We start from the raw sequence: 13,168 nt of genomic DNA on the forward strand, positions 1-13,168 counted from the left end.
AGAAATCCTCCGGATGGTTTCCCATACTTTTCTAGAAGAAGTGGAACGACTGATGGAGCCCAGAAATGCTTACCATGACCTTTTCGTACTCTCCCCAATGACATGTCGAGCCTTGGCCCTTGCGACTCGAAAGGCCCTAAGGTTGTCTGCTGTTGGTTGGCATTTAAAATGTCAAAGAACCACACGCCTTTGCCGGATTGTGGAACAGCACTCATCTGTCCACTAAGGTACTGATCGCCTCCTAAGATGACCTGAGGACTGTGGGTGGAGAGCTCAGCGGCACGATGGATCACTCTTGTGATGTGATCCACCCATCCTTGGACACTGTCACAGTGTTCGAACACAGCCAGCTGGCTGAAACACGTCCAGTTAGCTCTGCTGACCATCCGTTTTGGGGGCTTAACTTCAGGTCATGAGCCATTTAGTAGGTGAAGGCAGATTGGGACATGGTCACTGGAATGAAGGTTGTCAATGGCCTCCCACTGAACAGAGTCAGTGAGGGTGGGAGAACATAAAGAGAGGTCAACAGCTGAGAATGACCCAGTAGCATTAGAGAAATGTGTGCTAGTACCCATGTTGGGCATCCACATCTCATGAGACGTCGTGAGGCCCTCCAAAACCCGACCCCGAGGGCAAGTATTGGTTGAGTCCCAAAGGACATGATGGGCATTGAAGTCTCCCAGGAGGAATGGTCGCGGGAGCTGTGCGATAAGATCTGTGAGAGCCTCAGGGAGTAGTGCATCTTGTGGAGGTAAATACAGTGAGCAAACAGTGATGGTCAGTAGCCAAGGGGAGAGCAGAGGATTGCTGTGCATTAGTGACAAACACTGAGACACCTTCCTTGGCCATTTCCCCCGATAGATCCTTTTTGCAGTATAGCATATATCCCCTGTACCACAGGGACATCTGTATCTTTAAAATGTGTTTCTTGTAAACAAAAGCACAAGGAACATGCCTGTGATAAGAGTTTCAGTTCCTCCACATGAGTCCTGAACCCATTCATTTTCCACTGTAGTACGGAAGCCATGTTATTGGTGCAGTTTTAATTTACCCCTATCTTTGCACCGGAGAGGTGAAGCACTTGAAGAGAGGGGGAGTGGAGGAGCTGCTTGGATCCAAGGCATATAATTCCATGATATCCTCCTCATCAGTCAGATGGGAAAGAATGGCATCTGATGGCGCTCAGGACAGCTTTTGACTCGAAAATCGTGAGCCTTTCCCTGCACCATGTCCCTTCGAGGATGAGGGGAAAAGGGGGCGTTGAGAGACACACTGCTTTTCTAGTACCTTCTGGATGCTCGCTGTGGGGCTCGTGTTGGTCTTTCCTGGTGCAGCTGCCTGGATTGCTTTATCCTTACTCTTTTTCCCTTGACATGTACATGTGCAAGTACTGGTGCTTGTGGTGGATACAGGCACACTAGGCATCGTCTGTGTTGAAGCATCTGCCTTGGGAATAGGATTCTGCACCATGGAAGAATATGAGGTGGCAAAGACAGGGGGCTTCATTGCTTTTTATTCTCTTTTGGCTTCAGCATAAGGATTCCTCTGGGTCACTTTTATCTCCTGTATTTTACGTTCTTCAGCAAAAACAGGGCAATCTCGGCTCCAGACCGGGTGGTTCCCGGAGCAGTTCATGCAGATCGCCAGAGACAGGCAGTCCACCCCAGTGTCATGAGCAGCTTTTCTGCAGTTCCCACAGGTCGCTTCACCTCCACAGCTCATGGTTGAATGGCCGAAATGCTGACATTTATAGCACTGCATAGCATTTGGAATGTAAGGCTGAACATTAAGTTGAAGGAACCCCACCATAAGATGTTCAAGCAGTGTCGGAGAATTGAATGTGACAATGAAAGTGGCAGTCTTTTCAGTTGCTCCATTATTCCTGTGTATTCGTTGCTCCACATCAACTGTTTCCTGGGATGCCCATTCTTGCTTCAGTTCTGCTATGTCCATATCCACGATATCTCGGCATGCGACAACGTCATTACTGGAGTTGAGAGAGGTGTGTATTCAACAATGATATTATAGTTACCCAGTTCCTGAAATTTTTTAAGAAGGTCTACCTGCTTTGACCTGTTAGTTTCGACCAACAATGAGCCATTATTCAATCATTTTATAGATTTTAATGTTCCAGCAGGCCTTCCAAACCCTTATGGATATAAAATGGGGACACTTTTTCAAATGTCCCCTCCTTCCTTCCTCTTTATCACCAGAAACATATTATTATTCACGACTCCATGAGCCCTGTTACTGCAGTCCAAAGTATTCTTATTATCAGGAGGACTAGCTTCTCTCATTCTTTTGGATGAATGGATGTGAATACTCCCAGCCAGTACCCCCTTCCAGCTGGGAGGAGAAGATAGCTGGGAGGAGACGATGATTTTGAGCATTCCATCTCGGTTCCATGAGCAGCTAGGGAAATAAGGGTCCACTCAGACAGAGCCCCGTGTGCCTAAGTAAGCCTTATACAACTGAGGTGTGGCAGGTTCCCCAGAGGTTGCCCGCTAACGACTGTTCCACCTCAATAGCAATGCATCCCATCAGCAAGCAGCACACGTTGAGACTGAGGGGATCTTATAGAGGTTTATCCCGTCCTCGTGATTCGGGCAGTCAAGCCAAGATCCCTGTTCCCTGAGACACACAATGTTGCACCACTGCGCTGCACGGTGGTCGCTGAAGCATGCCCAAAGCTTACGGTGATGAGGGATTGGTGGCGCTTACCAGTCCCCATCTCAAGAACCCCGGGCTCGCCAAGCTCATATCCAGCAAACCAATGTTGAGTCCCTGAGAGCTGCAGATTTTTCCAATGAGACATTGATTCTCCTCATATAGTTCTGCACTTCCGTGATGCCCATATTTTTCCATACTTCACGTAACTACACAGGGGCCATCTCCATTACATCAGAGCAGGTAACCACGCCTTTGCAAAAGTTAAGGGTGTTACAAAACTCAATCTCGACTGGGGAATCACTCAAGGCCTTACATCCCAGATGCTTAGATACTTGGTTTGAATGAGCAGTTTCAAATACAAGTGTTCCATTACAAAGTCTTTTGACACTTTTTAGGGATCCAGCAACACACTTCAACGCCTTGTGAATATAGAAAGGCGAGACCTTCTCAAAGGTTCCCCCCAGTTCTCTTCACTACAATGAAAGTGTTATGGCACACTAACACCCTATTTCTATGATTCTGAGACTACTTCTCAGGAGGATTGAGCAACCGAGCTCTCTTTGATGATTGGGTGTAGATACTACCTAACAGTACATCCATTCTGTCAGGAGTAACAGTTTGACTGATCGATTAATTGAGAGGAGTTGTGGGGCCAAACAGCAAGGTCATCAGTCCCACAATTCCGAAGTTAGTCCCTGAAGAAAGACAGTCTGCTAAAATTGGACGGATCCAGTAAGAGGAGTCAAATTATAAAGTAATAAACATTAAACAAACATAGTAAAATGCATAAAATGTGAAACCAAATCTAAAAACTGGAAGAAATGGGGTGGTCATGAGGTCACAGACTGTAAAGACTGGGAAAGAGGTCCCAACCACAACCAACCTGCCCCTGCTCCACGACTAAAGTAGGACCTTATACCTGGAAATAAAAACCACTTTCGTGGAGGAAACTGAGGACCAGTTCAACCGTCTGTGAATCATCATCTAATATTAAACTTAAGGAATTGAAAAGACAATACTTAGCATGAAGGGCCAGAAGAAAGGGACACATCACCAATATGTGGGATACCGTCAGTCTGGCTCCACAACCACATTGTGGGGGTGGGCCGTTATGTAGGAGGAACGATGGGTGAGCATGGTATGACCAATGCATGGACAGCATAAAACAGTGGACACCTTCTGAGAGGAGCGGAAGAAAGTGCCAAACTGCTGTAGGCTCCTTGATTGTGCGGAGTTTATTACTGTGAGGAGTAGCGCACCTGATGTCATTCCATTTTTGTGCAAAGAGGAATTTGACGTAGATACACATATGCACAGCTGGAATCATGAAAGGAAATTGGGGGTAAGTATCTGCTCCTCTAGCCAAATGGTCAGCCGGTTCATTACCTGGGATGTCCACATGACTTGGGACCCAGAGAAGGACAACAGAACAGGCAGTACGGGCAAGAACAGAAAGAAGGTCAAGAAGGGTGACGAGAGTAACTCGGTCGATAGCTGCTGTCAGGCTGCTCACTGACCATGAACAAATTAAAACACTGTGGAGGGAGACCTGAGAAAAAAAAGGAGGGCTCTGTGAATGGCTAGAAGCTCCGCTGTGAACACACTGCATGATCCCAGCAATAAATGGTGTTCTAAGTCAGTAGGAGACACGAAAGTGTATCCCACCTTATCAATTGTCTTAGAACGGTAAGTGTAGAAGATGGTGGCACCCTGGTACTCTGCAAGGATGACACATACAAGATACCAGAAAACTATAGGAGCAACAGAAATCTTAAGACCCTGCAATAGATCAGTCCTAATCCGTGGTCCAGACACCATTCGAGAAGGGGTGGGGGGGCAGAGTATGGGAGGAAAGACACGGAGTGCATTCCAGTGGGTGGAGATGAAGATCCCGAGACAGAGGGAAGTGAGACACATGCCAACCAGCAATGCCACCTGTGGGCGGATGTCAGGAGGGAGACATCCCTCATTGGCAAAGAGCACAGTGTACACGGGATGGTCAGGGAATTGGTGAATGGCGATTGCATAAGAAACCAGGAGTTGTCTCCATCGTACGTGCAGAGGGGGAATTCCCACTTCTGTGAAGAGACTATCAACGGGACTAGTGCGAAAGGCACCAATAGCAAGACGCACCCCACAATGGTGAACAGAGTCAAGCAGTTTCAAAGTGGAAGGAGCTGCTGAGCCATAAACCCGACTACAATAATCTCGTTTGGACAATACCATAGCATGGTAAAGATGGAGAAGAGTGGAACGGTCTGCACTCCAAGATGTGTGGGCCTGGAGGCGGAGAGCATTAAGCTTCCGCATACATGTAGTCTTTAGGCAGTGAATGTGGAGCAGTCATGTCATCTTGCTATCAAAAATAAGACCCAAGAAACGGGACTGTGCTACAACACCAAGGAGCTGATCACCTAAATAAAGTTCTGCATCAGGATGTACTGGGGGTCAACGACAAAAATTCATAACCCGTGTTTTCAAGGGAGAAAACTGGTAGCCACGGGAGGTGGCCCATGCAGAGGCCCAGTGGGTGGTGCCTCGGAGCTGGCGCTCAGCAGATGCTACCAAGTGGGGGCTGCACCAGATGCAAAAATCGTTGACATACAGCGCCAGAGTAACCAGAGGCCCAATAGTGGTCACAAGCCCATTGATGGCAATGAGGAAGAGAGTGACACTTAACACAGAACCCTGTGGGATACCATTCTCCTGAATCTGAGGGGTGCTGAGTGAAGTGCCAACTCAAACCTGGAAGAGCAGGTGAGATAAAAACTTGCACATAAAAATCAGAAGGGGACCACAGAAGCCCCAGTCATGGAGGGTAACTAAAATGTGATGGCCTCAAGCTATGTCGTACGCCTTATGTAGGTCAAAGAAGACCACGAAAAGGTGCCGGCGGTGAGTAAAAGACTGTTGGATAGCTGATTCCAATCGGAGTAAATGATCATTTGGAGGTTTTCCTGCCCAGAATACACACTGAATAAGGTACAAAAGGCCCAAGATTCAAGTATCCAACATCATCTGAAACTGACCATCCTTTTGAGCAGTTTACAAGGTATGTTCATCATTCTAATTGGGTGATTGCTGTCTAGAGATATTGGGTTCTTCCTGGGCTTAAGGACAGGGGTAACTATACTGTCTCGACATTGTGTCCGAAAAGCACCCATGAGGGAAATGCGGTTGAAGAGCCTGAGGAGATGTTCCCTCTGGGGAACGCCCAAGTGTTGGATCATCTGGTTGTGGACGGAATCTGGGCCTGGGGCTAAGAGCCTGCAACAATTCCCATTCAGCGATGGTTCATTATAGGGCTCAGTGTGGTGTGGGATGAAACAGAGGAGGGTCTGTTCAACTCTGTGTTTATGCCGGAGAAAGATAGTAGGGTAGGAAGAGGACGCCAATGCCATTGCAAGGCATGTGCAAGGACCAATTGATCAGTGCACAGAGCACCTTGGAGTTTAAGACACTTGACAATTGACTGTTGCTGGCAGCCCAGAGAGCTGTGGAGCTTTGACCAAACCTGCGATGAAGAGGCATAAATCGGGACTTAAATCGCGGCAGCACCTGTTGGCGGCCCTGAAAAGCGACTGTGACATCCTTGGTCTACCACAGTACCGGTCAACAAAGAGGGGGACCTGTGGATAGAGGGACAGCAGTGCCAGCAGCATGAAGGATAATGGCAGAGACTCCTTGCAGGACTAGATCAATGGAATTTGAGAGAGAGGTGTCCAACTGCACAGCAGACGTATATAAAGGCCAATTGGCCCTGTGGAATGCCCAACGTGGGGGCCTGTTTGCCTAGTGGCAGCAGTGGAACAATAGAACCACCAGAAAGTGGTCACTGTCACAGAGGTCATCATGGGATGACCAATGTAAGGAGGCCATGAGGGCAGGGGAGGAGATTGTGAGATCAATAGCGGAAAGTGCCTTGAGCGGCATCCCTACCTGCTGAAGTGACACTCCACCACAGTGGGTAGTGTGCCTTTAAGTCCCTATGGAGGAGAAATGGGGGCGGGAGTTGCTGGATTATGGTAGACAGTGCAACGTAAAGAAGTGGCCTACCTGCAGGGAGGTAGACATTGCAAATAGTGATTGCCGGAGTCGTTTGCACTCTAACCACTCTTGCTTCCAAGTTGGTACATAGGGGGATCCAGGCACTACTTACATCGGAGCAAACCAAAGTGCAGACCCCTCCAGATGCTACTCCGGGACCAGCACGGTTCTGACATAATGCCCGATAGCTACGAAATGTTGGAGAGTGATCATCATGGAAATACCTTTCTTGAAGAACAAGACAGAACGTAGAATAGGAGGAAACAAGACGTTGCATTTCTGGTAGGTGACAATATTATCCGTTATAATCCCATTGGATGATTGTGTGGCAAGAGTCCAGGTTAGACATAAAGAAGCCGAGAGGAGGTCATGTCACTAGGTCACAAGGATGGGGTGACATCCATAAATAAGATGTCAGTCTCAGGTTGCGAGCAGAGGGGGCTTTGTCTTGGGATTTATGTTCCTTCTTCTTCTTCTTCTTCTTCTTCTTCTTCTTCTCCTCTTTCAGAGAAAGAGGAGCACAGGGCACAGGGGGAGTACAGTATTCTGCAAGATCTGGAACTGAAAGAGAGTGGGCGACCTTGGGGTGCACAGACGGTGCATCTCGTGGCCGAGTGCTGGAAAGAGTCTTCCAGCCTGAGAGGTGCCAGGGAGAAGGGTCCAGGGAGGGAGCCTGATCACTAGCAGGTGCCGAAGAAAGGGGGGGGGGGGGCAATTCTTCCTCCAGGGAGTGGGGTGTCTCCCAGATGGGAGGATGTGGGAAATGCAAGAGGGGGGGAGGGGAGAGGGGTTTGGGGGCTGGGGTAAGGAATTGGTAGGGGGAGGAACTGAAGTAACAAAGGCAAATGTTGAAGATAGTGACACCGGATGGAGTCTCTCAGACTTTTGGGGAGCCTCAGAATAAGACAGGTGATCCAGGGACTTGTATTCTTGGATCTTCTTTTCTCTCTTGTAAGCCGTGCAATCTGGCAAGCGAGAGGAGTGGCAGTCAGCACAACTGACACACGTAGGTGGCATAACACAGAGGCTTTCAACATGGAGTGGGTGGCCACGGTCACCACACAGAGGGTCTGCCATACAGTGGGAAGACATATGCTCAAAACACAAGCACCGGAAGCACTGCATAGGTGGAGGGACGTATGGTTTCATGTCACATCTGTAGCACGTAACCTTGACCTCCTTCAGGAGGGTATCCCACTCAAAAAGCCAGAATGAAGGCGCCAGTATCGGTACAGTTGTCTTTGTGACCCTTCTGCATGTGTCGAACAAAATGAACTCCATGCCTCTCCAGATTAGCCCAGAGTTCCTCATCTGTTTGCAGGATGAGGTTCCGATGAAAAATCATTCCCTGGACCATATTCAGAGATTGGTGAGGTGTAATAGACACTGGGACATTGCCAAGGCAATCACAGGCATGAAGAGCTGCAGATTGGGTGGCAGAAGCTTGATCAACAGGGAGCCCAACCGCATCTTACTAAGAGACCCCACTTCACCAAAATTGACATCAATATTCTCCACAAGAAACAATGGCTTTGTGGCAGTGAATATGTCCCCATCCGTCCTAGCACAGACAAGGTAACAAAGAAAGTTTTTATCCTAAGATAGCAAGCCTGGCGTTCCTCACATGGTGTAGCCAGGGAAGGGAAGGTTGCCGGGTCATACGAAGCAATATTCAGTCACCCTTCACCATTCGAAGAGATGGCCGTTTGATAATGGCCAGATTTTTGCAGCTTGATAGGCTTCATGCGCCAAGCGTCCGCCCTGATACCACCCACTCACACCATGTTCTTTCCCCATGGGAGTGGGAGGCCATTGCCAGGGAACAGCTCAGGTATCAGTAGTGTGATACCTCTGCTGTCAGGGGGCTCAGCCACATGGGTACATAACAGCTGCACTACATGGAATGACCTAGCAGGGGTGAAAGGGGGCTACAATGGGGAAGGGAGAGGAGAAGGAAGGGGGGACAGGAATCCACACCGTAGATGCTAGAGAGGGATTTCTTCCCGAAATGGTTCACACTAAAAACAGGAAATTTTGAAGTGGAGGTCAAACCTCAAGTGGGGACCTAAACACCAAAAAAGAGTGACAGAACAGGCAAAAGGAACAAAGTTGCACCCAATACAGGAAACCAGGTGGATAGCCAGGTCGACATAAATCAGAATGCCGAGAGAGGGAAAGTAGGGGACAACAGGGAAGGAGTGAGGAGAGGTGGGAAGGGCTGGGTGAGGGTTTGCAGCCAGGAAAGGAAGCACTGGCTGCACTAGTTCGGGGCCACGTACGAACTCACGAAAGAACCGTGAGCCTCCTGCAGTGGAGTAATAGTTTGATGAGACCATTCCATAGGGATCCCATTAGTTGCTATGGAAACAATCTTCAACCCAGGTAGAGCTCTGATGTCCTAGCAAGCTTTATACAACTGGAGGGGGGGGAAGGGGGGGGAGGTGGCAGGTGCCCCCAAAGGTTACCTGCTAGACACTGTTTTACTTCAACAGCCATTCACCTCATCAGCATGTAGCAAACTTTGAGGTTGTGGGTTCTTTTTTATAGAGGTGTGTATGTCTCTCACAGTCCAGGAAGTGAAGCTAAGGCCCTTCTTCTCAGAAAAACACACAACATTCCATGACCGCATAGCATGGTGGTCACTGAAGCATGCATGGAGCTTATGGTAACAAAGGACTGGTGGTGCTTACTAGTCACCACCTCAGGAATCCAGGGTCGCCAAGCTCATACCCAGCAAATGGATGCTGAGCCCCTGGGGGCAACTTTCCTGGAGGGCAGTAAATTTGGGAACTTTGGTACAAATACTTTGACAATTTAGTGATAAAATTTTTACAGTCAAACCGTCTTTACTCTGAATGCAGTCTGATTTCCCTATGCACATATCGACTGGTGAGTGTACATGAGAATACCTCAAACTACCGCCTACACTAATAAATCCTCCAATGCACTCCACAAGTACTTAACTACAAGAGTAGCTGCTCCATTTGTGTAATGCAACCCTGACTTACAAAGGGGAGTCCTACAAGCCCCACCTGATAATCCAAGTCCATAAATGTGCAGTAAAGACCGTCACAGAGACAACCAAGCCTTTTGTTGAGACCTTCCACTCAACTCCAAACCAAAGAACCCTGATCAACTCTGGGAACTATGCTGAAAATTGCAAGTTCTGCTTGCAACCCGTGTATGTGGCCAGCAGTCTCCACCACCTCCGCCAGCCACCTGTAAGAACTGAGGATGGCCTTGGAACCCATGCAACAGCCATTGTTAGTGCCAACATGCGCCACAACTTGCAGGCAACTCCACCCTGTATGCTCGATGGTCGCAGACAAGGCCGCCTTCACAGTTTGGATGAGGTCCCCCAGCACACATATTGAGTGCACATTGGCTTTCTTCCCAGTCCTGAAAGCTATTTTCCTAATGGGCTCCATAACATGCCTAACATTGGAGCTCCCAGTAACTAGCAAACCCCTGCCCACATGTTCCTGCTTGGACTCTGCTGAAGAAACGGACGCTTGTCCACCCACAGGGTGAATAGGTAAGGCCATAAAGCCAGCCTCCAGATTGGCCCTCTGTCTCGAGCAACATGAATGCATTAACACCCTGCAGATCCACCACGTCAGGTATATCAGAAGGTGCCTCAGCAGTAGAGCCCTTTGCGTGAAACAAACGACACCTGAGGTGTCCCATGCTTCAGAATCTCCGCCACTGCTACACCCCAAGGCGGTAGCCTGAAGACGACTGATCACAGCCAAAACCACGTTCAACTGGTCCCGAACTGTGGCCAGTTCCTCCTGTGTCCGCAAACAGCAGGCGCACAATCTACCCATCCTAGCAAGACTAACTGAAAAGTAAACAGTAAAACTGGCAGAAACCTAGGTAAGCAACTTTTTACCCTCCTGACGTGTAACCCAGGGTCACTGATACCTCAATGAACTATGTACCTGGCTGTTCAGAGGAAATGACAACTGTGCTACAGACTGCCTGAATTTACACTTACAGCTAACAAAAAAGTGAGACTAAACTTCTTAAATACCAAAATGCACAAGCAGTTAAACAAATATATACTACTAAGAAAACACAGAAAAGTCTAAATACATAACCTGATGCCCTAGAAAAGTGTCACAGGCGATAGCTAGCAATGGTAACTAGTCTCAAAACAAACAGCTGAGAAACTACTGCACTACTGACTAATTGAATATACACTTATGAAACACGAGATTGAACTCTGAGATTCTGAGGCTGGAGGTCTACTGAATATTTACTATTCGCGAGGATCATGGAATCAAGTAAATAAAGCAGCACTAGCAACTTCTGCAGCAGAAAACCATGTTAGAAAGTAAACTCACTCAAGACAAAAGATCGAAAAATACACAAATTCCAGAAACACAAATATATAGCACTATTAAAAACAGTTAAATAATCCACTATCATTTGCTTCTGCTCAGAAGTAAGTTAGAAAAGCACTAAACTATATTATGTAAACAAACTGTGTACAACCGATAAGCTGCTGCTGCACTTGCGCAGAACTCACATACCTGATCAAATTGGTAAACAAGTTTTCCAACACTATAATATTATGATGATCCCATGGACCTTTTTGAGTTATGTTCATAAATAAGAGAGATCATCAACACACCACATACGAGTGTGCCACACAAATTACTGTTAATGAAAATTATACTTGTTGATTGTATGCTATCAGGTATTTTCACAGGACAAGAAACTTAGGGTTTCACATCACACTGGTAGACCATCACCTTGTCCTTCTCAGGCGATTTATCACCCTCAAAGGCCAAGATAAAGGACCCGGTAGCAACTATTTTTTCCCTTGGTCCCCTATGGACACAACGGATGAAGTGCACAACCAGTCCCTCTAAACTGGCCTGCAGCTCACTGTCAATCTGTAAAAGAAGATCATGGTGAAACATGATGCCCTGGACCATACTGAGACTCTTGTGAGGAGTGACAATCATGGGAATGTCATCCAACTTTTCACAAGAGAGCAGCACCTGTGACTGGGCAGGAGATGATGTTTTAATCAGGAGTGATGCACTCTCCATCTTAGAGATGGCTGCAACTTCCCCGTATTTGCCCTCAATATGTTCAAAGAAAAATAAAAGCTCTGTGGAATAAAAGATGTGTCCCGTCGGTCCTGGTAGAGATACTGGGGGAGGATTTTGCTCCTTGTTGCCCAGCCCTGCATTCCTCCCATAGCGTAGCCAGGTTAGGGAACTCCTCGGGGTCGTACTTGGTCCTTTACTTGTGAAGAGACTGCTGCGGTCATGGGACCACCAGTGTGAGAACGTTTAAGTCGCTTCATGTGTGAACTATATGCATAGTGCCACCCATCTGTGATGAAACAAGTGCTGTATCATTTGAGAGGTACAGAGGCAAGCGACTGTGCCAGGAGTTACCCCAGTTCACTGCTAGTAGTGCCACATCACCATAACATATCTGTCCATAGCACACAAGTATTGCACCATAATTTAAGAATGAAATAAAAAGTTAAAGTTGCTTTTCCAAACGTTGTCAGCTTGTGCTTTAATATATTAAATTGTCAAGTCTCAGAGTGATCTGATGAATATCTTCCCCTAGATATATGTTTTTAAGAAAAAAATAAGTGGTGCTAAATAATAAAGCTAGGAAACCAAAATTTGGTCATAATGTGCAGATGTACGTCAAAATTAACTGGTACATGTTTCATCATTGATTAAAGCAATACTTTGGTCAGAATCCACATTTTTAATAAAAATTGGAGGTGATAAATATTAGACTTAGAAATATGAAAATTTGCATGAAGCTTCAGATCAACATATAAATAGTAAGTATGTCACCCCATTGAGCTACCTCTAACAGTTTTCGATTAATTTACTGAAAACTAAATTCGGAACAAAGACGTCCTTATTTGTAGCAGATTAAGTATCTATTATATTAATGCTAGAAAGTTCTGATTACAGCACATTATGAAACCGATTAAATAATAGATCTGTAGTAAATTTCAAGGCCTGGATGTAAATAACAACACATAACAGGGCTCTAAAGTTGTAGATCAGATGTCATGTTCTACTGTCAGTTCTGTTCAAAAAATTCAAGACAGCAGAGTTTAAATGCAGCTGAGCTAAAACTTTTTCTGTGATTTTAACCAACTTAACTACATTTACACAAAAATTATGAAGATTCTAAATTGATTCATGACACTGTTATAAAATATTGTGTGTCCGAAAAAGTGGCCATTCAGAGTCTACTACTGGGGGCATAGAGCGGATGACAGCAGGCGTTCCCTTAGCCGTCTGTTGTGTCTGTATATAAATACGTTGGGAGAGGCAGTGACTTCACTTCACTTCACACCCAGCTACCGCATCAGTCAAATGCCAGAGTACGTGCTGCCTCGGATGACGTCACAAACAGACTGCAACTAAACTAATGTTTTCGGTTCTACATCTACATCGAT

The 13,168-nt window shown here is 46.7% G+C and overlaps 1 protein-coding gene across 4 annotated transcripts in view; it reads right to left on the reverse strand.

Moving 5' to 3' along the window:
- LOC126253040 (heparanase-like) overlaps positions 1–13,168 on the reverse strand; it is a 317,446-nt gene that overhangs the window by 229,607 nt on the left and 74,671 nt on the right. The window contains exon 2 of one of the 4 annotated variants that reach the window (XM_049954111.1): positions 11,475–11,618. The exons of the other annotated variants lie outside the window; for them this stretch is intronic. The gene's annotated coding sequence lies outside the window, so the exon portion shown is untranslated. The remainder of the gene's footprint in view (positions 1–11,474; positions 11,619–13,168) is intronic. 4 annotated transcript variants of the gene reach the window in all.

The sequence above is a fragment of the Schistocerca nitens genome, chromosome 4, assembly GCF_023898315.1.
Source record: "Schistocerca nitens isolate TAMUIC-IGC-003100 chromosome 4, iqSchNite1.1, whole genome shotgun sequence".
Lineage (NCBI taxonomy): Eukaryota > Metazoa > Arthropoda > Insecta > Orthoptera > Acrididae > Schistocerca > Schistocerca nitens.